A 26237-nucleotide genomic window follows, 5' to 3' on the forward strand; every position below is an offset into this window, starting at 1 on the left:
GACGGATGGAGGCAAGACTGGCTGAGCTCCTGGTGGTGCAAAGGGACATAAGCCATTCACTCCGTCGGATCGCAGACAACATGGATCACCCTCCCTGTGTCACCAGGCAAGACACTCCTAGGCGAAGACCGCCACCAGGAACAGGGAGGGGGGAGGAGAAGGAATCGTCCGACGGAGCATCCCATGCATCGTCAAGGCCTGCATATGAGGGTCCCCCAAGGAAGGTGGGTCATCCACGGAAAAGATAGTGAGAGGCAGCGGGCCATGCGCATCTCCCAGGTCACCTGGTCTGGCACCTGAACTTTGTGTGCAACAGCATCACCTCATTGACTGTCCTACTCTGCCACATGGACTTGCTGGTTGCAGTCTGAACAATGATGCCAAGCACTGTGGTCTGGACTCTGGTGACTCCAACTGCAAGGCATCACATCTCCCTCTGTGAACTTTGGATTCCCGGCATTTTTGTACAGCACCTATCACTTACTCACGATTCACGCACTTGACAGATAAATAAACAAAACAATCACAATGAAAATTGATGTTGCAGTCATTTTGCATGAGTCAACAACAAACATGTGGGGACATGTCAAAGTATGCCTGAGTATGGAACAAACTCAACCCATCCACACACTGGGATCTGAGTCCGGTCATGGATGCACATAGATCACATTGCATCATCAAATACATACATGGAGCGCAAAACCCACCCATGATGGTTTCAAGCTGCTGAGGGGGGGCTTGCCATACTGCTCGGACAGACAGGTTTTGAAGAGTATCATGAAGGCGAAGAGGTCATGGGTCATGTGGAGGTGCCCGGGGAGGGAGTCCCAGGTCTGTTTGGTGAGGTGGGAGAACTATCTCCCGCATGCAGTTGTTCTGTGGATGTGATGAATGGTGTCCAGGGCAAAGTTGGCTGGACGGAGTTGGGGCAATAGGGTGTGGGATGAGAGACGTCCATGGTCGTTTTTGGGTCTGGGGTTGTGGAGTGCCTCCTGAGTGTGGCTGAGGAGTCTGAAGGTGATCCTGCCATTGACAGTGACCCTATTTTAAGTATCTCAGGTGGACGGTCATGTGGCTGTGGCAGGGGATGTTGAGGATGAGGTGTGCTGATGCACCCTGGATGTGTACAAGTCCTCCTGGAGTCCTGCTGTTGGTACTGCGTAGAGGGCGCTGCCGTTGTTGACCCGGCTTGTGTCGTGGACCTGGGTGACTGTCTGTCTTGCCTAGAAGTGGATCTATCTGAGGATCATTTGTAGCATGCGGAGGTTGTTGCAGCATGAGGTAGAGTTGCATTGTAATTTTGAGCGAGGAATCTACGATGAACACCAGCTTGCATGCGTGTCCACTGGATGCTGGTGCACTGCCTTGGCCAGTGGGACACAAGGAGTTGTCCAAGCCACAAGGGGACAATCCTCAGATGATGACCTCAGTCTTGTCCAAGTCCAGCCTCAGGTGGCTGATGTTCATCTATTCGTCAACGGACCTCATGCCTACTTGAAGGTTCTGGGAGTGGCTGGGTCTTTGCTGAGGGTGAGGAGCAGCTGGGTGTGAATGGCATAGGACATGATGATGCGGTTGTGTGCGCATGTGATGGTGGAGAGGGGGGTCATGGAGACACTGAATATCATCACGCTGAGAGATGAGCCCTGCGGCATGGGCTAGATGACCCCAGTGTACTACGTGCTGAAGGGGGGAGGCAGACTCCCTGGGCCTTGCTGGTGAGGTACTTGGTGATTTAATCCTGGGCCGACCTCTGGATCCCAGTGTTGGAGATGTGTGATTTGATAGTGTGGTAGCACATGGTGTAGAATGCCATTGAGAGGTCGAGGGGGTGAGGGTGGTGTTCTCACCATTGTTGAGCAGGGTCCAAAATGTTGTTGGTGGTGGCAATGAGGCCAGTTGCAGTGGTATGATTACTGTTAAGATGGACTGGGGCGGGTTGCCTGGAGGTGTTTGCTTGGAGGGAGTTGGTCAGTTTCTCGTTGACTGTCTTCGAGATGACATTTGCCGGGTAGGGAAACAGGGTGATGTTCCAGGAGATCCTGCGGCATTGCCGTCCGTTGTTTAAGATGGGCCTGGGTCTCTGCATGCCTCCAGCTACCATGGAATGTGGCGTACTCAAAGGAGACATTTATGACGTGCCGGAGGTGGGCTTCAAGGATGGGGTATGCTGTGATTGCGATGTTGTGTGGGATGGGTCCTGCTGGAGACCCGGAGTGGATGGTGTACATGAGCCGGGTGGTGTCTTTGCTGCTGACGGGAGTCCAAGACCTGAGGGGGGTATGTCCCATGGATAATAGCGCTGTCTGCCTCTGTGTGGCGAGGCTGTCGTGAATATCCACAAGCTTGCAGTGGTAGAATGTTGCAAGGGATTCCCCTGGCCTTGCAAGGGTGGGATGTCTTTTGGATGGAGAGCTGGGGTTAGATAGTTCACTCACGATGCTGATGAGCTCCTTGATGTTGTGTGTGTTGGTGCCCATGCCCTACCTGAAGGATGTCCTCTTGTCCATGCTGATGATATGGTGATGTCTGTGTGTGGCGGGTTTCAGGGCTGAAAGGTAACTGATGATTGTTTTGCAAGGTATGTCCGCCAATGTGGTAAGAGTGTAGGATCAGTCACTGATCCAGTGTGTGAGGTTGTAGAGAGTGGCAGTGGTGTTGGTTGGAGTGTCCTGGGTGAGGGAGCCACACAGCTCCTATGTGGTGACTTAGATCAAGCATCTTTGGGGGATCTGTAGCGGAGTGTGGGGCAGTGTGTTGCTTATAGGAGAACTGGATGCAAATGTTGATGTACCAATAAAGGATGGTGGTGTGGTTGTCCTCTAGCCAGAAGTTGCTGTCCCACAGCCACATGTAGTCTGCAGGTGTGAGGACCTGCGTGCTGATGTATTTGTTGATGGCTTAGCGGAATTGTGGGTGGAGGCCTGGAGATCTGTAGATGACTGTTAGTCCGACGGTGGTCAGGGTGTTGGTGTGAAACCTGAAGTGCAGGTGCTTGACAATGCTGAGTGTGTCCTTGGTGTTGTATGTGACTCTGAGGGTGTACTTCTGAATGAATTGCAATTCATCCTCTGGGATTTATGGCGCGGTACCTGCAGGTGATCTTGTGTCTGTGATGGCAATGTTGAAGTTGTGTGCCGAGGATGTGTTCAACCAGGTTACTGTAATGAAGGCGATGTGTGGAGCTATTGTGTCGAGGAGGTAACAGAGCCCAATGGTGTGCTGGTGGACGGAGCGGGTGTGGAGTAGTAGGCACATGACCTGGTTGTACGGACAAGGTCTGGTAGGCGGTGCAGCGTTGTGTAGGCAGTAGGAGTTGCACACCCAGCATGCAAAGCTTTTGTGTGTGCACTTAGGGGTTGCCTGATAGCAGGTGGTTGATTATCAGTAGGCAGCAGCAGGAATGCATGAACACCAAAAACTAGCACACAAAGACAAGGAGGTTAGAAAGCCACAGTGTAACAGGTGTATGGAAAGGAAGGAGCGTCTGGTTACTCATGGGTCACTCAAAAAAAAGGATGAACAATAACCAAAAATGACAGGCACAGGATCAGGCTCCAAAAGGCCAAGCTGCGCACAGGACACATAGCATCAGCAGATGTGGCCTGCCCGTTGTGGGTCGCAAGCAGCACAAATACATACACAACCAAGTACTTCATACACAATAGGGATCATTAGACTCGAAGAACTGCATGCATGTTGCCAAAGTACACATACTCCCATATGCACTATCTTTAACAGTTATGCCACAGATGACGCATGCAAAGTGGCAAGAGATCTGCGGTGACAGAGATGAGGCACATTGTACTGTGGTGAACATATTTACTACACCAACGGATCAAGTATGTGTTTTTGGCCATGCTGCATGAGCCAATGTCCATGGCCAGTGCCATTGGTCTGCGGAAATTAACAGTAATGTAATGAGTCTACCTGTACTGCTGGTGATCCAATGTGCACAGGACTGCCTGTGACTGTCAGGGCCTTGAATCGTCGGAAACGTGCAATACTCAAAGGGGTCCATCTCCCGATAACCCCTCAGTCTGAGTAGAAATGATTCAAAAGGGTGATCAGGCGAGGGAAGGAAAGGAAGGGAACAGCAGGGAGGGAGATCTGAAACAAGGGTAAACAAGCATAAGGATTCTACACTTCTTGTCACTGAATCACAGAATACCTCAGGACCTATACTGTAACAGTAATACCTGTAAAGAAAAACAACAGCCACTGTATCCTAGTTGGGATCACAGTAATGAAAGTGCTAGTGGATCTGAGGATCGAACAAGGACATTACTACACACTTACAAAGAAGGCAGTTCCATACGTTTCCATGTATTTATCCAGCAGTTAGCAACATACCCAAAAAAGTCTTAAGAGCCACGTACCTGGGGAATTGGAGCTTTCTTCCGGACAAGCTCTACAAGCCTCTGCTGTGAAAACAGAGATGAACAATCCACATGAATTCATAGCACATGTAAAGTTGATGAAACACCATAACACACCAAAGATAATGTTGTACGAGATGCAAAATAAATGACAAATATTATGGTCCTGTTCCAATGATTGTGCAACTAGCACAGGGATCACAGTAGAAACATAAAAGATAGCAGAGTATTGCAGCGATATGAGGGGGTATAACGCTCTGCAGGCTGCTTCAACAAAATTAAAGGCATGCAGTAATCCAGAAATTCACAGTGTATGAATAAAGTCCAATAAACAGAAATTCAAATGCACTGCTGCGCGTCTCACACAAAGCCAACAATCTGTAGTTCCCCCAGGGAATCAGTGAGGGTCAAGAATGGAAATTACACAGCCCCCGCAAGAGCCTTAAGAAGCTTGTCCAACGAGGGAGGCAATTAGGTAAACACAAGGAAGCCCCACAAGAGCCAATCATCGACTCGTCCAACTGGGCTTTGAAATGCCAAACATAACAAGGTGCTGGGTCGGATCTCAACAGAGAGTAATGAGGACTGATGGCGCAAATGCACCCCTACCGTGACCTACCGTGACCAGGATATGCAGCACGCCACAAGAGAATCCTGGAATTAACGGCACCCAACTGGTGCCACGGAAGCGTTTACATTCGCTTCCGTGCAACGTTGTGATGTCATCAGCGCCAAGATCTTGGCTTCATGGGAAATGAAATTTCTCATCCACTTACCGAGAAGGCTTGCCCCGCAGTGTTCTCCACCGACCATGAGGAAGCGACGTGACAGTGGCATGACATACTGGCACAAAGGGCAATGCATCCATACGAACAGATTCACAGGACAGTTGACAGAACATGTGGGACATACGCTGGCCCCCACCTTCACAACATGGATGTTGGAAATCCAATTGTACTTGCACACAAGATTAAGTGGATGAGCCAAACACATCCTGCTGCACACAGAGAGGCTGCAATTCCCCATAGAGCCTGTTGTTGTAATGTCCCACACAATGCCAACCCGTGGCATCCGCAATGTGTCAGTGGCAAGGTTTTCACACATTGATGCCTTCACCAGAGTCCACACTCCAATACAGATGACTGTCACGAATGGTGATTGTCATGTCATGAGAGTGGTGCAACATGTAATTTGATCCATGGTGATGAGACATGTATGCATGGTACTACAACATGCACAGAAACAGTTTCCACACATTCCCAAAGCGTACCAACACAAAAAAGCCTGTTCGGATCTCTTACCCGAACTGACATTTACACATGTCCGTGCATGGAACGCTGATTCAGCCTACATTGCAATCATCATGAGGAATAGTAGGAGGACAAAGATGACAGGAGCAGACAACAGGCACAGCAACCTGGGAATGTCAGGCACACAAGAGGTCACCGGTAAAAATCTTTGCAATAGACATGGTCAGTTATGAAACATGAACAATGTAGGACACATGCAAATTTCAAAGAAAGTCATTGCGCATTACTGTGTGGCCTGACATCAGCACTCGAGTGACACATCAGAACACACATCAAAATCACTTTGCATACAGTGAGCTGGACACACACATTGCTTTTTGGAAACAACAAGGGAACCCAAAGAAGTCGGCAAGGGACCTTGGGAGCCAATATTATTAAGGCACCCGCGATGGAGCAGCACTGCATCCTGACTATCGGTTACTGTACTATCTTGAATGTCCCTATATTCCAGATTGTGGCCTGCCTGACGTTCTTTGACTGGCCAAACCTTGGCCTTTCTTCAGTCTTACATAAGCACATTGCTAACTGGGATCCAATCCAAGTTGACCCCAACAGGTCACAGCAACAGCCCGCCCGGAAATTCCTGTGATCGGGTACACAATAAGCCTTGAACCCCTTGGCTTCCCCCTTGGGAAATGAGGCTGCTTTACTATTAGGCATACATTAAATGTCCTGATGAGATCCGTAGAATGTGTTAAACGGATCGAAACGCCGTCGACAACTATGAGCACCTTACACACATAGAATTATTTATTTGCCCTTTAAAAGTGTGAAGGTGTTAAGATTGTTCTGTTTTATAATCAAAACTGTGCAATTAACAAGTTTACAGAACGTTAAGCTCTTGCCTAAGCCCCTTTGTTTTTTCCCTTTAATTGTTCCCTGTCCTGATATTTCTTGTGTGATTGACTGGGTACAGGCTTGTGCCCTGTCCTGTATATTGTGTGTTATTCATGTTTTATATTGACTGAAAAGTAAATACCAAGACCTCTGCCTGCCTGGGCATATCGTTTTCAAATATAGCAACCACTTTGTCTATATTTATTGATTAAGCATTATTATTTGTAATGGACACACACATTGCAACACATGCCACTCAATGCTACAAGCTTGCTCACTCATACCCAGTGACTCACAATTATGAGAAGAAGTTGCGTATGAGCTGACTCCGGATATCACCCTCCTCCTCCTCATCACTTGCATCGTGACCAAGCCCTTGATCCTCAACGGGTGGATGTTTCTGCTCCTCAGGATCCAGGATGAGTGGCACTGCCTTCTCAACTGCCATGCTGTGCAGCATGCAGCACACAATGAAGATCTTACAGACCTTGTTCGGTGCATATGGGAGGTATCCGCCGGTCTTATAGAGTCACCGGAATCGGCTCTTCAGGAGGCCAAACGTCCTCTCAATCACTCGCCTGGTCTGCCCGTGTGCATTATTGAACCGCTGATCTGAAGCTATTCTTGGGTTGCGAAAAGGTGTCATTAGCCATGACATGTTGGGATATCCTGAGTCCCCTACATAGATACATCATGTAAATAAGTGGGTCAGGAGATGCTGTTAGAGCAAAAGATACTGAAACACACAGGACAAATAGAGTTTACTCACCAATAAGACATGCCCTCTCATTGTGCAGCTGCAGCATTATTTGTGGCAGCCTGCTACACCTCGTAATGAATGGATCATGTGCCGATCCTGGAAAACGTGCACAAACGTGGGAAATCAGCATGTTAGCAAGACACACCACAAGGGCATTTATTGAATGGTAATGTTTACGGTTGCGGTAAGCCTGCTCCTGTGCCTCTGGGGCACCAAAGCCATATATGTCCCATCAATGGACCCAATGACATGTGGCATCCATCCCGGGGCATATAAATCACCCTTGACATCTCTTAACACTTCAGGAGTCGGAAATCTGATGAATTCATCAATGTGCTCTAATATGGCTGCAAAAATGTCACGCAGGACTCCGCTGAACATCGTCTGTGACATTCCACCAACATCAGCTATGGTTAATTGAAACGTACCTGTTGCACAAAAATGTAGGGCTGCCATCACCTTTATCTTGGGGGTCAGCACAGTAGGATACCTGTGTTGGGTTTGGAGATGTGGTGCCAGCTTGTTTGTCAACTCCTGAATCAACTGTTGAGTGAATCTGTAACGTCGGTTGCAGGCACGTTTCCTGCATTTGCAACAGCGTGTGAAATGCACCGTACTGCTGCATTCTCAACAGCGTGTGAAATGCACCGTACCCCTGTATTCACATCAGGGTGTGAAACACACCGTACCCCTGCATTCGTATCAGTGTGTGAAACGCACGGTGCCCCTGCATTCTCAACAGCGTCTGAAACACACCATACCCCTGCATTCGCATGAGCGTGTGAAATGCACCATGTGAAACGCACCATACCCCTGCACTCGCATCAGCTTGTGAAACGCACCATACCCTGCATTTGCATCAGCGTTTGAAACGCACCGTACCCCTGTATTGGTATCAGCGTGTGAAACGCACCATGTGAAACGCACCATACCCCTGCATTTGCATCAGCATGTGAAACGCACTGTTCCCCTGCATTCGCATCAGTGTGTGAAATGCACTGTATCCCTGCATTCGCATCAGCGTGTGAAACGCACCGTACCCCTGCATTTTGCATCTGAGTGTGAAACGCACAGTACCCCTGCATTCGCAACAGCGTGTGAAACGCACCATGTGAAACGCACCATACCCCTGCATTTGCCTCAGCATGTGAAACACACTGTTCCCCTGCATTCATATCAGTGTGTGAAATGCACTGTATCCCTGCATTCGCATAAGCGTGTGAAAAACACCATACCCCTGCATTTGCATCAGAGTTTGAAATGCACCGTAGCCCTGCATTGGCATCAGCGTGAGAAGCGCACCATGTGAAACGCACCATACCCCTGCATTTGCATCAGCATGTGAAATGCACTGTTCCCCTGCATTCGCATCAGTGTGTGAAATGCACCATATCCCTGCATTAGCATCAGCGTGTGAAACGCACCATACCCCTGCGTTTTGCATCTGAGTGTGAAACGCACAGTACCCCTGCATTCGCAACAGTGTGTGAAACGTACCGTACGCCTCATTCACATCAGCGTGTGAAACGCACCATGTGAAATGCACCGTACCCCTGCATTCGCATCAGAGTGTGAAACGCACCGTGCCCCTGCATTGACATCAGCGTGTGAAACGCACCATGTGAAACGCACCGTACTCCTGCATTCGCAGCAGCGTGTGAAACGCATCATACCCCTGCATTCGCATCAGCATGAGAAACACACCCTACCCCTGCATTCGCATCAGCATGAGAAACGCACCATACCCCTGCATTCGCATCAGCGTGTGAAACGCACCATACCCCTGCATTGGCATCAGCGTGTGAAACGCACCGTACCCCTGCAATCGCAACAGCGTGTGAAACACACCGCACCCCTGCATTCGCATCAGCATGTGAAATGCACTATGTGAAACACACCGTACCCCTGCATTCGCATCAGCGTGTGAAACGCACCGTACCCCTGCAATTGCAACAGCGTGTGAAACACACCGCACCCCTCCATTCGCATCAGCGTGTGAAATGCACTATGTGAAACACACCGTACCCCTGCTTTCGCATCAGCGTGTGAAACGCACCGTGCCCCTACTTTCCGGGCATGTGTGCGCTTCATATCACTACTGTAATGGCGCCATACGCGAGCACGCGAAACGCAACATACATATGTGTGGATCTCAAAATTACTTAGGGGAGCCATAGTGGAAGAGTCGTAGGCCCTGAATGCATCCTGGGTGTCATCGATACTGAGTTTTGAGTAGCTATGTGTCCAACAGGTGTCCTGCAAAAGTCAGTTGGCCCAAAAAATACAATGTTGCAAAATGATTGTTGAGCTGAAGCTCAAATTTTAAACGATGCGAATGCATGTCAGAGCCGTATGTCTAAACGGATTGGAGGAAACGTACGATGCCAACGAATCTGACCTATCACTCTGTACTCCTCAAACTGAAAGCCCTTCTGCAGCACTGATTTAAGGCAGCATGAACCCCTGAGAGGGGACTTGCCTGCACAACATTGGAGTGGATCACACTGCTGCTGTCTCTGCATCCTCTGGCATATCATGGCACGTACTATGGAGAGGGCCCCAGCCTTCACAGAGGAGGAGAACCAGGCCCTGCTGGACAGCCTCCTACCACAGTACAGCAAGCTGTATGGGAGACCAGAGGAGCAGGTGAGTGCTGACTCCACTACCTTTGACTGTGCACCTGATGTGTGAGTGTCACAACAGTCATTGTGTACTGATGGGACAGACTTGCAATGTGGTTTGGAGTGAGTCCCAGGGGGTGTACATGGTGGTGTCCCTCATGCAGAGCATGATGTAGTGCATAGAGGTGGAACAGTGGTCCCCCCGTGTGTTAGGTGACTGTACTCACAGATGTTTATGACTTGAGGGGACCTGTGGTGAGATTGTCCAAATGATGTGTTCAACCTCATGGACATTGATGTGTGTGAATGTGCCTTGTCATGTGGGTGAGTGTGTATGTGATGTGTTGCACCACTGCTGCATGGTGTATGCAGTAGCTCTACCCATCTGATGTGACAAGTAAGCAGTGCTGTGTGCCTGACTTGCAAAGCTGGCACGACACCTATGACACCCCAGTGGCAAGTGACACATGTGCAAAGTGAGGGTTTTATCCGCTGCTGTCAGTGACAGACGAGTGATCTGTGCCAAGGTGTGTCTGTCTGGTCTGCTGAGGGTTCTTCAGTGGAGTGGGATATGTGACTGCTTGGCACGCGCCGTCCCACACCCTGCTGTTGCATGTGTTGCCCAGTGTGTGCCATGATCAGTGAGTGTGTTGCACCCATTACGCCATCTATTGGCTTTCAATGCCATGTAGTGCACTGGGGCTTGCACACAGGCCAAATTCTCATGGACAAAGATGCAAGTCCTGTCAGCATCCTATGCCCTGTTCAGATTATCAAAGATGTGCAAGTGTGTTTCTCTGGGACATGGAGCAGGTGTAGTGATGTTGTTTCACTGTGTCTTCCTGACAGGTAACTGCCTACGAGAAGGGGGAAATCTGGCGGGACATCGCCAGGGCCGTCAGGTCAGCGGGGGGCTCTTGCCGGCGCCTGAGGAATGTGCAGAAGAGGTGGCAGGACAACCGGTGCTTTACCCGGCGTATCGCCCGGGTACAGCTGAAGTTGTCACCTCCACGCCGGCAGGATGGATGCCGTCACCTGATCCCCCACATGCTCCGTGTCCTGGCGGTGGTGTTCCCAGACATCGATGGGCAGTTGCAGGAGAGACAGCAGCAAGGAGGGGGTAGATACATGGCTGTTTGTTGTTTTGTGTGTCACCTGCTTTTTTAAGTCCTCTGAAGCCAGGCTACACTCCCACAGTTGGTGTATCAGCTCAGACAGGTTATATGTGCAGTGCCTTTTCACCTCCCCATAGTCACCTGGTGCTCATTTTCATCCCTTCCCCTCCTTAAAACGTGTCCCCTAGTCTGTGTGTAATCACATTTGCACATGTTCATCTAGGGTGCTGGAAAATCAGACTGCACATTGATTTCCGCATAATGTGGGGGGGTGGTCTGTGACATGTGTTGGGACCTTGCCTGTGCCATGACCTGTGCACTGTGTTGGGGCTCCATATTTGTTGGCACTGATGATGACTCTCAACATAGGAGTGCAAGGTTTCAACTGTACACCCTTGCAGCAAGCATAACCTATGTAGTGTCCTCAGACATGATGTACGTCAGTGGGAGATATGCATAGTGCCATGACGGTTGCCCATGGTACAGTCAGCTCATTCCAGACCCACGGATCAGTGTGCCCACTACAGTCCCCTAAGACACCCTGGCCTCCTAATCATGCATGTCATCCAACACTGTGCCCATTCTATGTGGGTTCAGCATGGGTCTGCCTCTGTGGCATTGGTCCCTGCCATAGTTTGTATTTTTCCTGTGTCTGCTACATGTGTCCACTGGACAGGGATACAACATTTGGCTTGTGCATACTCACACTGGGCAGTGCCTGTGTGCCTATTCACAACAATCTGTTGATGGTTCTTTGTCACAAATAGGTATTGCTCCACAAGGTGATGTTGGGTTACTTTTGGAATTGTTGCTGCACATTTTTTGTAACCCTGATTCAGAGGTCTCACTTCTTGAGCTGTATCAATCACATTGACTGAGGTATGGGGGTGTTGTGCGTGAGAGGTCTACATGGGCCCGCCTGATTTTGCCTTGTCAGGTCTGACCTGTGGGTGAGAATTGGCTGAACAATGATTCACCATGCACTGCCCCTGTGATGGTGGCCAGGGATTTCATTCGGAGCTTTGCAGCCTATGTTGTTTTGTTCCAGACATGATTCAGACTCATACATTTTTGCCACATGTATGTAGTTCAGATGCAATGCTGTTTTGTCTTTGTGTGCAGACATCTGTGTCGACATTTTGCCTGGGGATAAGGGTGTGTTCACAATGCAGCAATGATTTTGTTCATCACAATTGCATGCCCATTAGCTTAAGCATTGTCCTGAGTTGGGACATGTGTGCTACTCCACATGACAGCCAGTATATTCTATGTGCAAGCAACTGTGTCATCAGGGAATGGATGCCCATGTGAGGACTGACATATTTGAAGTTGTGTCACATAAATGATAGTAACTTGGCACTCACAACACTTGTTAAAAGTTGTTCATGTTTAGTATGTGTTAATATGACGAATTGTGTAAATCACACTTATGTGCCTGCATGATAGATGTCTCACAAGGTAGTGCATGCAAAATGACATTTCCACTTTCATGTAAGACGCTGGCACCTTTTCAAAGAGGCCAGTGTTAGCGATAAATGGTGTGCCTTGATCTCCATATATATGTTCCCACAGTGGTCTTGGGGTTTTTAAAGTCCTTTGTTGTCAATTATACAAACTAAGGAGTGTCAAGACATTAGGACCTCTGTTGGCCCATATATATGGACAATCTGCAACGCCATTTGTTTCTAACAGTTTTTTATTTTGAAGGGTGCCAGCTTTTTCAATGAATGTGGAAATGTTTTTTAGTGTGCATTTCCTTGTGAGACATCTTTCATGCAGGCACATAAGTGTTATTTTCTCAGAATGGCGAATTACCACATTCAATACATGTCGATTGTGTAAAGTTTTTTTATTTAAATTTAATTTTTGACCAATGTACTTACAGGGCTCTGAGTGTGGTGACACCTTGGGGAGTGAGGTCGTTTAGTTTGCCCTGAGGGGCACCACTACTGTTTCTTTCTTGGTGAACAAGAGGTGGCATCACTTCATTGAATTGATCTGCTCTCCTGTAAACAAACACTAGCTTCTCTGTGTATTTCTCATTCAAGTTGTGGTCTGGTGTGTTCTTTGGATCATTGTATCCAAGTAGTATTGTGTCTATACCAACTGGGCAGTACAAGGCTCAAATATGTGCAGAGTTATCAGGCTGTAACTCATGATGCATGGCATGATTTGCAGTGTGACCTATTGATTTTGTGATCATGTGTCAGATGTGTACAGGTTACTGGTGCATTTCTGTTTCTTCTCCTTGCTCACAGCATCATCACCCGAAACTGGAGGAGACAGCTGCACAGATCAGGAGGAGGGACCCAGCCACTGTGCCACCAGCGTGGAGGAGTCAGAGGGAGCCTGTAGCACGGAGGGTGAGGGGAGTCAGTCTGCGGACCTGTTGGAAGGCGACACATCTTACCAAGCGGATGGATCCAATTCTGATTCCCCGGAGGAGGAGGAATTTTCAGCAACACCGGGCAGCAGCACTGAGTCTGTCCCTGCCCCCTCCAGCACCATCTCCACCCTCCCAGTTGCTCCAGTCCCGTCTGTCCATGAAGTCCCCCATGTCTCCTTCAGCCCCGGCACCGCAGCCCCTGCCCCTGTCACCCCTGTTGCCCTCAGTGCGGAGTCTTTGGACTTACTCCACCAGTTACAGGTTGGTCAGACATTGATGCTGAATGTCCTCCATGCTAACACACAAAACCTGACACAGTTGTTGTCTTTCATGGAGGGCATGTCAGCAATGATGTCTGACCAACATCGGATCATGCAGTCCATAGACTCATCACTGACGGCAGCAGTTTCCCTCCGGAAGCGGTCCGTCCCCCCCTCCTTCGGACCCATCCACACTCCCCTCTCCCATATCTGTGCTACGCACACGCAGGAAGACACCATCACGCACCACAACAGACACAGGCAGCACACCCCCACAAAAGGCGAAGCGCACACCTCCTGGCACACACACTCAGGGGGCTGCAGGCACAATCACAGGGACTGGGGTTAGACCACATACACTCAGCCAGAGTCAAACTCCACAACCCTCACAGCCTTCTCCCTCCACTCCCATAGTGTCCTCAGGTGCAGGGGTTGGTCTGGACGAACTGGCAGCAGTGTGCAGTGCAGAGTATCTGTCCACCTTTGGCGCTGCACAAGCCACTGAGGAGGATACGTCCACCCCTGCACCCACCACACTTACCCTTCCTACTCCTGTCTCTATGGTGCCAGGTCCTGCCCCCGATGATGCCCCCAAGGGTCAACATCCCATTACCTACTCCATGTGCAGGCAAGTTAGGGGTAGACGGCCTAATCAACGTCCCCCTACAAGGACATTTGTGTGGACTGGCTATTCGCCTTATTTGAGCACGGACTCATTTTTGCACATCTTATTTTTTTCCAGCTGAATAAAGCCTTTTATTTTACGTTCAACACTATTGCATTTCAGGTACTTAATGTTGGTGATGAGGGGCCTGGAGTTGGTGTCAGTGGAATGTTTAGGGGTTCTGAAAGATGTTTTTTATTGATGGTAATGAGTGGACCATGGTATCTGTGTTCCATCACAATGTCTCTGCAATTAATCATTGGCTAGAGACATTGTCCCAAGGAGTGTTCTTTCCTCTGTGGCACCTGACATCTTCACTGCAGACAGTTGCAAAATTGTTGTGCTGTCATGTGTGCACATTTCCTTTTTTTGGTGAAGTTTTACAGCCTAACCTATGTTGGGAATTGTTATGCAGGGTATTTGGGCACATGACTCACAATGTTGTGCATTGTATCTAAGGGGCTTCAACCCTATTCCTTCCATAATAGGCTACATCTTGGTGGTCTGACCACCACGTGGACATTCATATCAGTCCTGGGATGTGCGTGACAGTGTGTGTTCCCTTTTGCTGTCTTTGTTTGGTAGGGTGTTACATCACTATACACTATTGTGTCATGATGGTAGGGTGTGTATTTCGCTTGCAGCCTCCATGGGTGGGTATGCATGTGGAATTTGACATCACACCAACATGTGGTCTGTCACACAGTGTGTGAACGTAATCCATCCTCCATAGAGTGGGACACTGCTGTAAGTGATGTGTTGCTTTGACACTATCATTATAGTCAAGTTAGGGATGTGCACATACCCCATGTAGTTGTGGTATGCTGATGATGATGTACACCCTTATATCTGAGCACTGGTGGTTGTCATATCCACCCAACCTCATATGTCTGGGCACTGCTGGTAGTCATATCCACCCACCCCTCATATGTCTGGGAACTGCTGGGAGTCATATCCATCCACCCCTCATATGTCTGGGCACTGCTGGGAGTCATATTAACCCACTGCCATACTGTTGGCCTCTGCTGGGAATCCTCTGCACCCACCCCCATACTGTTGGCCTCTGTTGGGAGTCCTCTGTATCCACCCCATACTGTTGGCCACTGCTGGTAGTCATATTCACCTATCCCTCATATGTCTGGCCTCTGCTGGGAGTCATATCCACCCACCCCTCATATGTCTGGCCTCTGCTGGGAGTCATATCCACCCAACCCTCATATGTCTGGCCTCTGCTGGGAGCCCTCTGCACCCACCCCCATACGGCTGGCCACTGCTGGTAGTCATATCCTTCCATCCCTCAATATGGCTGGCATCTGCTAGGAGTACTCTGCACCCACCCCTCATATGTCTGGGCACTTCCGGGAGTCATATCCACCCACCCCTCATATGTCTGGGAACTGCTGGGAGTCATATCTACCCACCCCTCATACGTCTGGGCACTGCTGAGAGTCATATCCAACCAACCCTCATATGTCTGGCCTCTGCTGGTAGTCATATCCACCCACTCCTCATATGTCTGGGCACGGCTGTGAGTCCTCTGCACCAACCCCCATCCTGTTGGCCACTGCTGGTAGTCATATCCACCCACCCCTCACATGTCTGGCCTCTGCTGGGAGACCTCTGCACCCACCCCTTGTATGTCTGGGCACTGCTGGGAGTCATATCCACCAACCCCTCATTTGTCTGGGCACTGCTTGGAGTCATATCCACCCACTCCTCATATGTCTGGGCACTGCTGGGAGTCATATCCACCCACCCCATACTGTTGGCCTCTGCTGGGAGTCCTCTGCACCCACCCCTCATATGTTCGGGCACTGCTGGTAGTCATATCCACCCACCCCTCATATGTCTGGCCTCTGCTGGGAGACCTCTGCACCCACCCCTTGTATGTCTGGGCACTGCTGGAAGTCATATCCACCTACCACTTATATGTCTGGGCACTGCTAGGAGTCATATCCACCCACCCCTCATATGTCTGGGCACTGCTGGGAGTCATATCCACCCACCCCTCATATGTCTGAGCACTGCTGGGAGTCATTTCCACCCACCCCCATACTGTTGGCCTCTGCTGGGAGTCCTCTGCACCCACCCCTCATATGTCTGGGCACTGCTGGTAGTCCTCTGCACCCACCACCATACCGTTGGACACTGCTGGTAGTCATATCCACCCAACCCTCATATGTCTGGCCTCTGCTGGAAGTCAAATCCACCCACCCCTCATATGTCTGGCCTTTGCTGGGAGTCCTCTGCACCTACCCCCATACTGTTGGCCACTGCTGGTAGTCATATCCACCCACCCCTCATATGTCTGGCCTCTGCTAGGAGTCATATCCACCCACCCCGCATATGTCTGGGCACTGCTGGGAGTCATATCCACCCACCCCTCATATGTCTTGCCTCTGCTGTTAGTCATATCCACCCACGTCTCATATGTCTGGGCACTGCTGGGAGTCATATCCACCCACCCCTCATATGACTGGGCACTGCTGGGAGTCATATCCACCCACTACATATATGTCTGGGCACTGATGGGAGTCATATCCGCCCACCCCTCATATGTCTGGCCTCTGCTGGGAGTCATATTCACCCACCCCCATACTGTTAACCTCTGCTGGGAGTCCTCTGCACCTACCCCCATACTGTTGGCCTCTGCTGGGAGTCCTCTGCACCCACCCCCATACTGTTGGCCACTGCTGGTAGTCATATCCACCCAACCCTCATTTATCTAGACTCCGTTGGCAGTCATATCCACCCACCCCTCATATGTCTGGGAACTGCTGGGAGTCATATCTACCCACCCCTCATATGTCTGGGCACTGCTGGGAGTCATATCCACCCAACCCTCATATGTATGGCCTCTGCTGGTAGTCATATACACTCATACCTCATACGTCTGGGCACGGCTGGGAGTCCTCTGCACTGACCCCCATACTGCCGGCCACTGCTGGTAGTCATATACACCCACCCCTCAAATATCTAGCCTCCGCTAGTAGTCATATTCACCTACCGCTCATATGTTTGGGAACTGCTGGGAGTCATTTCTACCCACCCCTAATATGTCTGGGCACTGCTGGGAGTCATATCCACCCACCCCTCATATGTCTGGCTTCTGCTGGTAGTTATATCCCCCCACCCCTCATATCTCTGGGCACGGCTGGGAGTCCTCTGCACCGACCCCCATACTGTTGGCCACTGCTGGTAGTCATATCCACCCACCCCTCATATATCTAGGCACGGCTGGGAGTCCTCTGCACCGACCCCCATACCGTTGGCCACTGCTGGTAGTCATATCCACCCACCCATCATATGTCTAGTCCATGCTAGGAGACCTCTGCACCAACCCCTCGAAAGTCTGGGCACTGCTGGGAGTCATATCCTGCCACCCCTCATATGTCTGGGCACTGCTGGGAGTCATATCCACCCACCCCCATACTGTTGGCCTATGCTTGGATTTCCTCTGCACCCACCCCTCATCTGTCTGGGCACTGCCGGTAGTCATATCCACCCACCACTCATATGTCTGGGCACTGCTGGGAGTCATATCCACCCACCCCTCATATGTCTGGGCACTGCTGGGAGTCATATCCACCCACCCCTCATATGCCTGAGCACTGCTGGGAGTCATATCCACCCACCCTATACTGTTGGCCTCTTCTGGGAGTCCTCTGCACCCACCCCTCACATGTCTGGCCTCTGTTGGGAGTCCTCTGCACCCACCACTCATATGTCTGGTCACTGCTGGGAGTCATATCCACTACCCCTCATATGTCTGGGTACTGCTGGGAGTCATATCCACCCACTACTCATATGTCTGGTCACTGCTGGGAGTCATATCTGCCCACCCCTCATATGTCTGGCCTCTGCTGGGAGTCATGTTCACCCACCTCCATACTGTTAACCTCTGCAGGGAGTCCTCTGCACCCACCCCTCATATGTCTGGCCTCTGCTGGGAGTCCTCAGCACCCCCCCCTCATATGTCTGGGCACTGCTGGGAGTCATATCCACCCACCCCTCATATGTCTGGACACAGCTGGGAGTCATATCCACCCAGTACTCATATGTCTGGCCTCTGCTGGGAGTCATATTCACCCACCCCCATACTGTTAACCTCTGCTGGGAGTCCTCTGCACCCACCCCATACTCTTGGCCTCTGCTGGGAGTCCTCTGCACCCATCTCCATACTGTTGGCCACTGCTGGTAGTCATATCCACCCACCCCTCATATGTCTGGGCACCTCTGGGAGCCCTCTGCACCCACCCCTATACTGTTGGCCACTGCTGGTAGTCATATCCACCCACCACTCATATATCTAGCCTCCGCTGGTAGTCATATCCACCCACCCCTCATATGTCTGAGAACTGCTGGGAGTCATATCTACCCACCCCTCATATGTCTGGGCACTGCTGGGAGTCATATCCACCCACCCCTCATATGTCTGGCCTCAGCTGGTAGTCAATTCCTCCCACCCCTCATATGTCTAGGCACGACTGGGAGTCCTCTGCACCGACCCCCATACTGTTGGCCACTGCTGGTAGTCATATCTACCCACCCCTCATATGTCTGCGCACTGCTGGGAGTCATATCCACACACCCCTCATATGTCTGGCCTCGGCTGGTAGTCATATCCTCCCAACCCTAATATGTCTGGGCACGACTGGGAGTCCTCTGCACCGACCCCCATACTGTTGGCCACTGCTGGTAGTCATATCCACCCACCCTTATATGTCTGGCCTCTGCTGGTAGACCTCTGAACCCACCCCTCATATGTCAGGGTACTGCTGGGAGTCATATCCACCCACCCCTCATATGTCTGAGCACTGCTGGGAGTCATATCCACCCAACCCTCATATGTCTGGCCTCTGCTGGAAGTCAAATCCACCCACCCCTCATATGTCTGGCCTCTGCTGGGAGTCCTCTGCACCTACCCCCATACTGTTGGCCACTGCTGGTAGTCATATCCACCCACCCCTCATATGTCTGGCCTCTGCTAGGAGTCATATCCACCCACCCCGCATATGTCTGGGCACTGCTGGGAGTCATATCCACCCACCCCTCATATGTCTTGCCTCTGCTGTTAGTCATATCCACCCACGTCTCATATGTCTGGGCACTGCTGGGAGTCATATCCACCCACCCCTCATATGACTGGGCACTGCTGGGAGTCATATCCACCCACTACATATATGTCTGGGCACTGATGGGAGTCATATCCGCCCACTCCTCATATGTCTGGCCTCTGCTGGGAGTCATATTCACCCACCCCCATACTGTTAACCTCTGCTGGGAGTCCTCTGCACCTACCCCCATACTGTTGGCCTCTGCTGGGAGTCCTCTGCACCCACCCCCATACTGTTGGCCACTGCTGGTAGTCATATCCACCCAACCCTCATTTATCTAGACTCCGTTGGCAGTCATATCCACCCACCCCTCATATGTCTGGGAACTGCTGGGAGTCATATCTACCCACCCCTCATATGTCTGGGCACTGCTGGGAGTCATATCCACCCAACCCTCATATGTATGGCCTCTGCTGGTAGTCATATACACTCATACCTCATACGTCTGGGCACGGCTGGGAGTCCTCTGCACTGACCCCCATACTGCCGGCCACTGCTGGTAGTCATATACACCCACCCCTCAAATATCTAGCCTCCGCTAGTAGTCATATTCACCTACCGCTCATATGTTTGGGAACTGCTGGGAGTCATTTCTACCCACCCCTAATATGTCTGGGCACTGCTGGGAGTCATATCCACCCACCCCTCATATGTCTGGCTTCTGCTGGTAGTTATATCCCCCCACCCCTCATATCTCTGGGCACGGCTGGGAGTCCTCTGCACCGACCCCCATACTGTTGGCCACTGCTGGTAGTCATATCCACCCACCCCTCATATATCTAGGCACGGCTGGGAGTCCTCTGCACCGACCCCCATACCGTTGGCCACTGCTGGTAGTCATATCCACCCACCCATCATATGTCTAGTCCATGCTAGGAGACCTCTGCACCAACCCCTCGAAAGTCTGGGCACTGCTGGGAGTCATATCCTGCCACCCCTCATATGTCTGGGCACTGCTGGGAGTCATATCCACCCACCCCCATACTGTTGGCCTATGCTTGGATTTCCTCTGCACCCACCCCTCATCTGTCTGGGCACTGCCGGTAGTCATATCCACCCACCACTCATATGTCTGGGCACTGCTGGGAGTCATATCCACCCACCCCTCATATGTCTGGGCACTGCTGGGAGTCATATCCACCCACCCCTCATATGCCTGAGCACTGCTGGGAGTCATATCCACCCACCCTATACTGTTGGCCTCTTCTGGGAGTCCTCTGCACCCACCCCTCACATGTCTGGCCTCTGTTGGGAGTCCTCTGCACCCACCACTCATATGTCTGGTCACTGCTGGGAGTCATATCCACTACCCCTCATATGTCTGGGTACTGCTGGGAGTCATATCCACCCACTACTCATATGTCTGGTCACTGCTGGGAGTCATATCTGCCCACCCCTCATATGTCTGGCCTCTGCTGGGAGTCATGTTCACCCACCTCCATACTGTTAACCTCTGCAGGGAGTCCTCTGCACCCACCCCTCATATGTCTGGCCTCTGCTGGGAGTCCTCAGCACCCACCCCTCATATGTCTGGGCACTGCTGGGAGTCATATCCACCCACCCCTCATATGTCTGGACACAGCTGGGAGTCATATCCACCCAGTACTCATATGTCTGGCCTCTGCTGGGAGTCATATTCACCCACCACCATACTGTTAACCTCTGCTGGGAGTCCTCTGCACCCACCCCATACTCTTGGCCTCTGCTGGGAGTCCTCTGCACCCACCTCCATACTGTTGGCCACTGCTGGTAGTCATATCCACCCACCCCTCATATGTCTGGGCACCTCTGGGAGCCCTCTGCACCCACCCCTATACTGTTGGCCACTGCTGGTAGTCATATCCACCCACCACTCATATATCTAGCCTCCGCTGGTAGTCATATCCACCCACCCCTGATATGTCTGGGAACTGCTGGGAGTCATATCTACCCACCCCTCATATGTCTGGGCACTGCTGGGAGTCATATCCACCCACCCCTCATATGTCTGGCCTCAGCTGGTAGTCAATTCCTCCCACCCCTCATATGTCTAGGCACGACTGGGAGTCCTCTGCACCGACCCCCATACTGTTGGCCACTGCTGGTAGTCATATCCACCCACCCTTATATATCTGGCCTCTGCTGGGAGACCTCTGAACCCACCCCTCATGTCTGGCCTCTGCTGGGAGTCATATTCACCCACCCCCCATACTGTTAACCTCTGCTGGGAGTCCTCTGCACCCACCCCCATACTCTTGGCCTCTGCTGGGAGTCCTCTGCACCCACCTCCATACTGTTGGCCACTGATGGTAGTCATATCCACCCACCCCTCATATGTCTGGGCACTGCTGGGAGCCCTCTGCACCCACCCCTATACTGTTGGCCACTGCTGGTAGTCATATCCACCCACCACTCATATATCTAGCCTCGGCTGGTAGTCATATCCACCCACCCCTCATATGTCTGGGAACTGCTGTGAGTCCTATCTACCCACCCCTCATATGTCTGGGCACTGCTGGGAGTCATATCCACACACCCCTCATATGTCTGGCCTCGGCTGGTAGTCATATCCTCCCAACCCTAATATGTCTGGGCACGACTGGGAGTCCTCTGCACCGACCCCCATACTGTTGGCCACTGCTGGTAGTCATATCCACCCACCCTTATATGTCTGGCCTCTGCTGGTAGACCTCTGAACCCACCCCTCATATGTCTGGGCACTGCTGGGAGTCATATCCACCCACCCCTCATATGTCTGAGCACTGCTGGGAGTCATATCCACCCACCTCTCATATGTCGGGGCACTGCTGGGAGTCATATCCACCCACCCCCATACTGTTGGCCTATGCTTGGATTTCCTCTGCACCCACCCCTCATCTGTCTGGGCACTGCCGGTAGTCATATCCACCCACCACTCATATGTCTGGGCACTGCTGGGAGTCATATCCACCCACCCCTCATATGTCTGGGCACTGCTGGGAGTCATATCCACCCACCCCTCATATGCCTGAGCACTGCTGGGAGTCATATCCACCCACCCTATACTGTTGGCCTCTTCTGGGAGTCCTCTGCACCCACCCCTCACATGTCTGGCCTCTGTTGGGAGTCCTCTGCACCCACCACTCATATGTCTGGTCACTGCTGGGAGTCATATCCACTACCCCTCATATGTCTGGGTACTGCTGGGAGTCATATCCACCCACTACTCATATGTCTGGTCACTGCTGGGAGTCATATCTGCCCACCCCTCATATGTCTGGCCTCTGCTGGGAGTCATGTTCACCCACCTCCATACTGTTAACCTCTGCAGGGAGTCCTCTGCACCCACCCCTCATATGTCTGGCCTCTGCTGGGAGTCCTCAGCACCCACCCTTCATATGTCTGGGCACTGCTGGGAGTCATATCCACCCACCCCTCATATGTCTGGACACAGCTGGGAGTCATATCCACCCAGTACTCATATGTCTGGCCTCTGCTGGGAGTCATATTCACCCACCCCCATACTGTTAACCTCTGCTGGGAGTCCTCTGCACCCACCCCATACTCTTGGCCTCTGCTGGGAGTCCTCTGCACCCATCTCCATACTGTTGGCCACTGCTGGTAGTCATATCCACCCACCCCTCATATGTCTGGGCACCTCTGGGAGCCCTCTGCACCCACCCCTATACTGTTGGCCACTGCTGGTAGTCATATCCACCCACCACTCATATATCTAGCCTCCGCTGGTAGTCATATCCACCCACCCCTCATATGTCTGAGAACTGCTGGGAGTCATATCTACCCACCCCTCATATGTCTGGGCACTGCTGGGAGTCATATCCACCCACCCCTCATATGTCTGGCCTCAGCTGGTAGTCAATTCCTCCCACCCCTCATATGTCTAGGCACGACTGGGAGTCCTCTGCACCGACCCCCATACTGTTGGCCACTGCTGGTAGTCATATCTACCCACCCCTCATATGTCTGCGCACTGCTGGGAGTCATATCCACACACCCCTCATATGTCTGGCCTCGGCTGGTAGTCATATCCTCCCAACCCTAATATGTCTGGGCACGACTGGGAGTCCTCTGCACCGACCCCCATACTGTTGGCCACTGCTGGTAGTCATATCCACCCACCCCTCATATGTCTGGCCTCTGCTAGGAGTCATATCCACCCACCCCGCATATGTCTGGGCACTGCTGGGAGTCATATCCACCCACCCCTCATATGTCTTGCCTCTGCTGTTTGTCATATCCACCCACGTCTCATATGTCTGGGCACTGCTGGGAGTCATATCCACCCACCCCTCATATGACTGGGCACTGCTGGGAGTCATATCCACCCACCCCTCATATGTCTGAGCACTGCTGGGAGTCATATCCACCCAACCCTCATATGTCTGGCCTCTGCTGGAAGTCAAATCCACCCACCCCTCATATGTCTGGCCTCTGCTGGGAGTCCTCTGCACCTACCCCCATACTGTTGGCCACTGCTGGTAGTCATATCCACCCACCCCTCATATGTCTGGCCTCTGCTAGGAGTCATATCCACCCACCCCGCATATGTCTGGGCACTGCTGGGAGTCATATCCACCCACCCCTCATATGTCTTGCCTCTGCTGTTTGTCATATCCACCCACGTCTCATATGTCTGGGCACTGCTGGGAGTCATATCCACCCACCCCTCATATGACTGGGCACTGCTGGGAGTCATATCCACCCACTACATATATGTCTGGGCACTGATGGGAGTCATATCCGCCCACCCCTCATATGTCTGGCCTCTGCTGGGAGTCATATTCACCCACCCCCATACTGTTAACCTCTGCTGGGAGTCCTCTGCACCTACCCCCATACTGTTGGCCTCTGCTGGGAGTCCTCTGCACCCACCCCCATACTGTTGGCCACTGCTGGTAGTCATATCCACCCAACCCTCATTTATCTAGACTCCGTTGGCAGTCATATCCACCCACCCCTCATATGTCTGGGAACTGCTGGGAGTCATATCTACCCACCCCTCATATGTCTGGGCACTGCTGGGAGTCATATCCACCCAACCCTCATATGTATGGCCTCTGCTGGTAGTCATATACACTCATACCTCATACGTCTGGGCACGGCTGGGAGTCCTCTGCACTGACCCCCATACTGCCGGCCACTGCTGGTAGTCATATACACCCACCCCTCAAATATCTAGCCTCCGCTAGTAGTCATATTCACCTACCGCTCATATGTTTGGGAACTGCTGGGAGTCATTTCTACCCACCCCTAATATGTCTGGGCACTGCTGGGAGTCATATCCACTCACCCCTCATATGTCTGGCTTCTGCTGGTAGTTATATCCCCCCACCCCTCATATCTCTGGGCACGGCTGGGAGTCCTCTGCACCGACCCCCATACTGTTGGCCACTGCTGGTAGTCATATCCACCCACCCCTCATATATCTAGGCACGGCTGGGAGTCCTCTGCACCGACCCCCATACCGTTGGCCACTGCTGGTAGTCATATCCACCCACCCATCATATGTCTAGTCCATGCTAGGAGACCTCTGCACCAACCCCTCGAAAGTCTGGGCACTGCTGGGAGTCATATCCTGCCACCCCTCATATGTCTGGGCACTGCTGGGAGTCATATCCACCCACCCCCATACTGTTGGCCTATGCTTGGATTTCCTCTGCACCCACCCCTCATCTGTCTGGGCACTGCCGGTAGTCATATCCACCCACCACTCATATGTCTGGGCACTGCTGGGAGTCATATCCACCTACCCCTCATATGTCTGGGCACTGCTGGGAGTCATATCCACCCACCCCTCATATGCCTGAGCACTGCTGGGAGTCATATCCACCCACCCTATACTGTTGGCCTCTTCTGGGAGTCCTCTGCACCCACCCCTCACATGTCTGGCCTCTGTTGGGAGTCCTCTGCACCCACCACTCATATGTCTGGTCACTGCTGGGAGTCATATCCACTACCCCTCATATGTCTGGGTACTGCTGGGAGTCATATCCACCCACTACTCATATGTCTGGTCACTGCTGGGAGTCATATCTGCCCACCCCTCATATGTCTGGCCTCTGCTGGGAGTCATGTTCACCCACCTCCATACTGTTAACCTCTGCAGGGAGTCCTCTGCACCCACCCCTCATATGTCTGGCCTCTGCTGGGAGTCCTCAGCACCCACCCCTCATATGTCTGGGCACTGCTGGGAGTCATATCCACCCACCCCTCATATGTCTGGACACAGCTGGGAGTCATATCCACCCAGTACTCATATGTCTGGCCTCTGCTGGGAGTCATATTCACCCACCCCCATACTGTTAACCTCTGCTGGGAGTCCTCTGCACCCACCCCATACTCTTGGCCTCTGCTGGGAGTCCTCTGCACCCACCTCCATACTGTTGGCCACTGCTGGTAGTCATATCCACCCACCACTCATATGTCTGGGCACCTCTGGGAGCCCTCTGCACCCACCCCTATACTGTTGGCCACTGCTGGTAGTCATATCCACCCACCACTCATATATCTAGCCTCCGCTGGTAGTCATATCCACCCACCCCTGATATGTCTGGGAACTGCTGGGAGTCATATCTACCCACCCCTCATATGTCTGGGCACTGCTGGGAGTCATATCCACCCACCCCTCATATGTCTGGCCTCAGCTGGTAGTCAATTCCTCCCACCCCTCATATGTCTAGGCACGACTGGGAGTCCTCTGCACCGACCCCCATACTGTTGGCCACTGCTGGTAGTCATATCCACCCACCCTTATATATCTGGCCTCTGCTGGGAGACCTCTGAACCCACCCCTCATGTCTGGCCTCTGC

Source organism: Lissotriton vulgaris, chromosome 2_1 (assembly GCF_964263255.1).
Source record: "Lissotriton vulgaris chromosome 2_1, aLisVul1.2, whole genome shotgun sequence".
Taxonomy (NCBI): Eukaryota; Metazoa; Chordata; class Amphibia; order Caudata; family Salamandridae; genus Lissotriton; species Lissotriton vulgaris.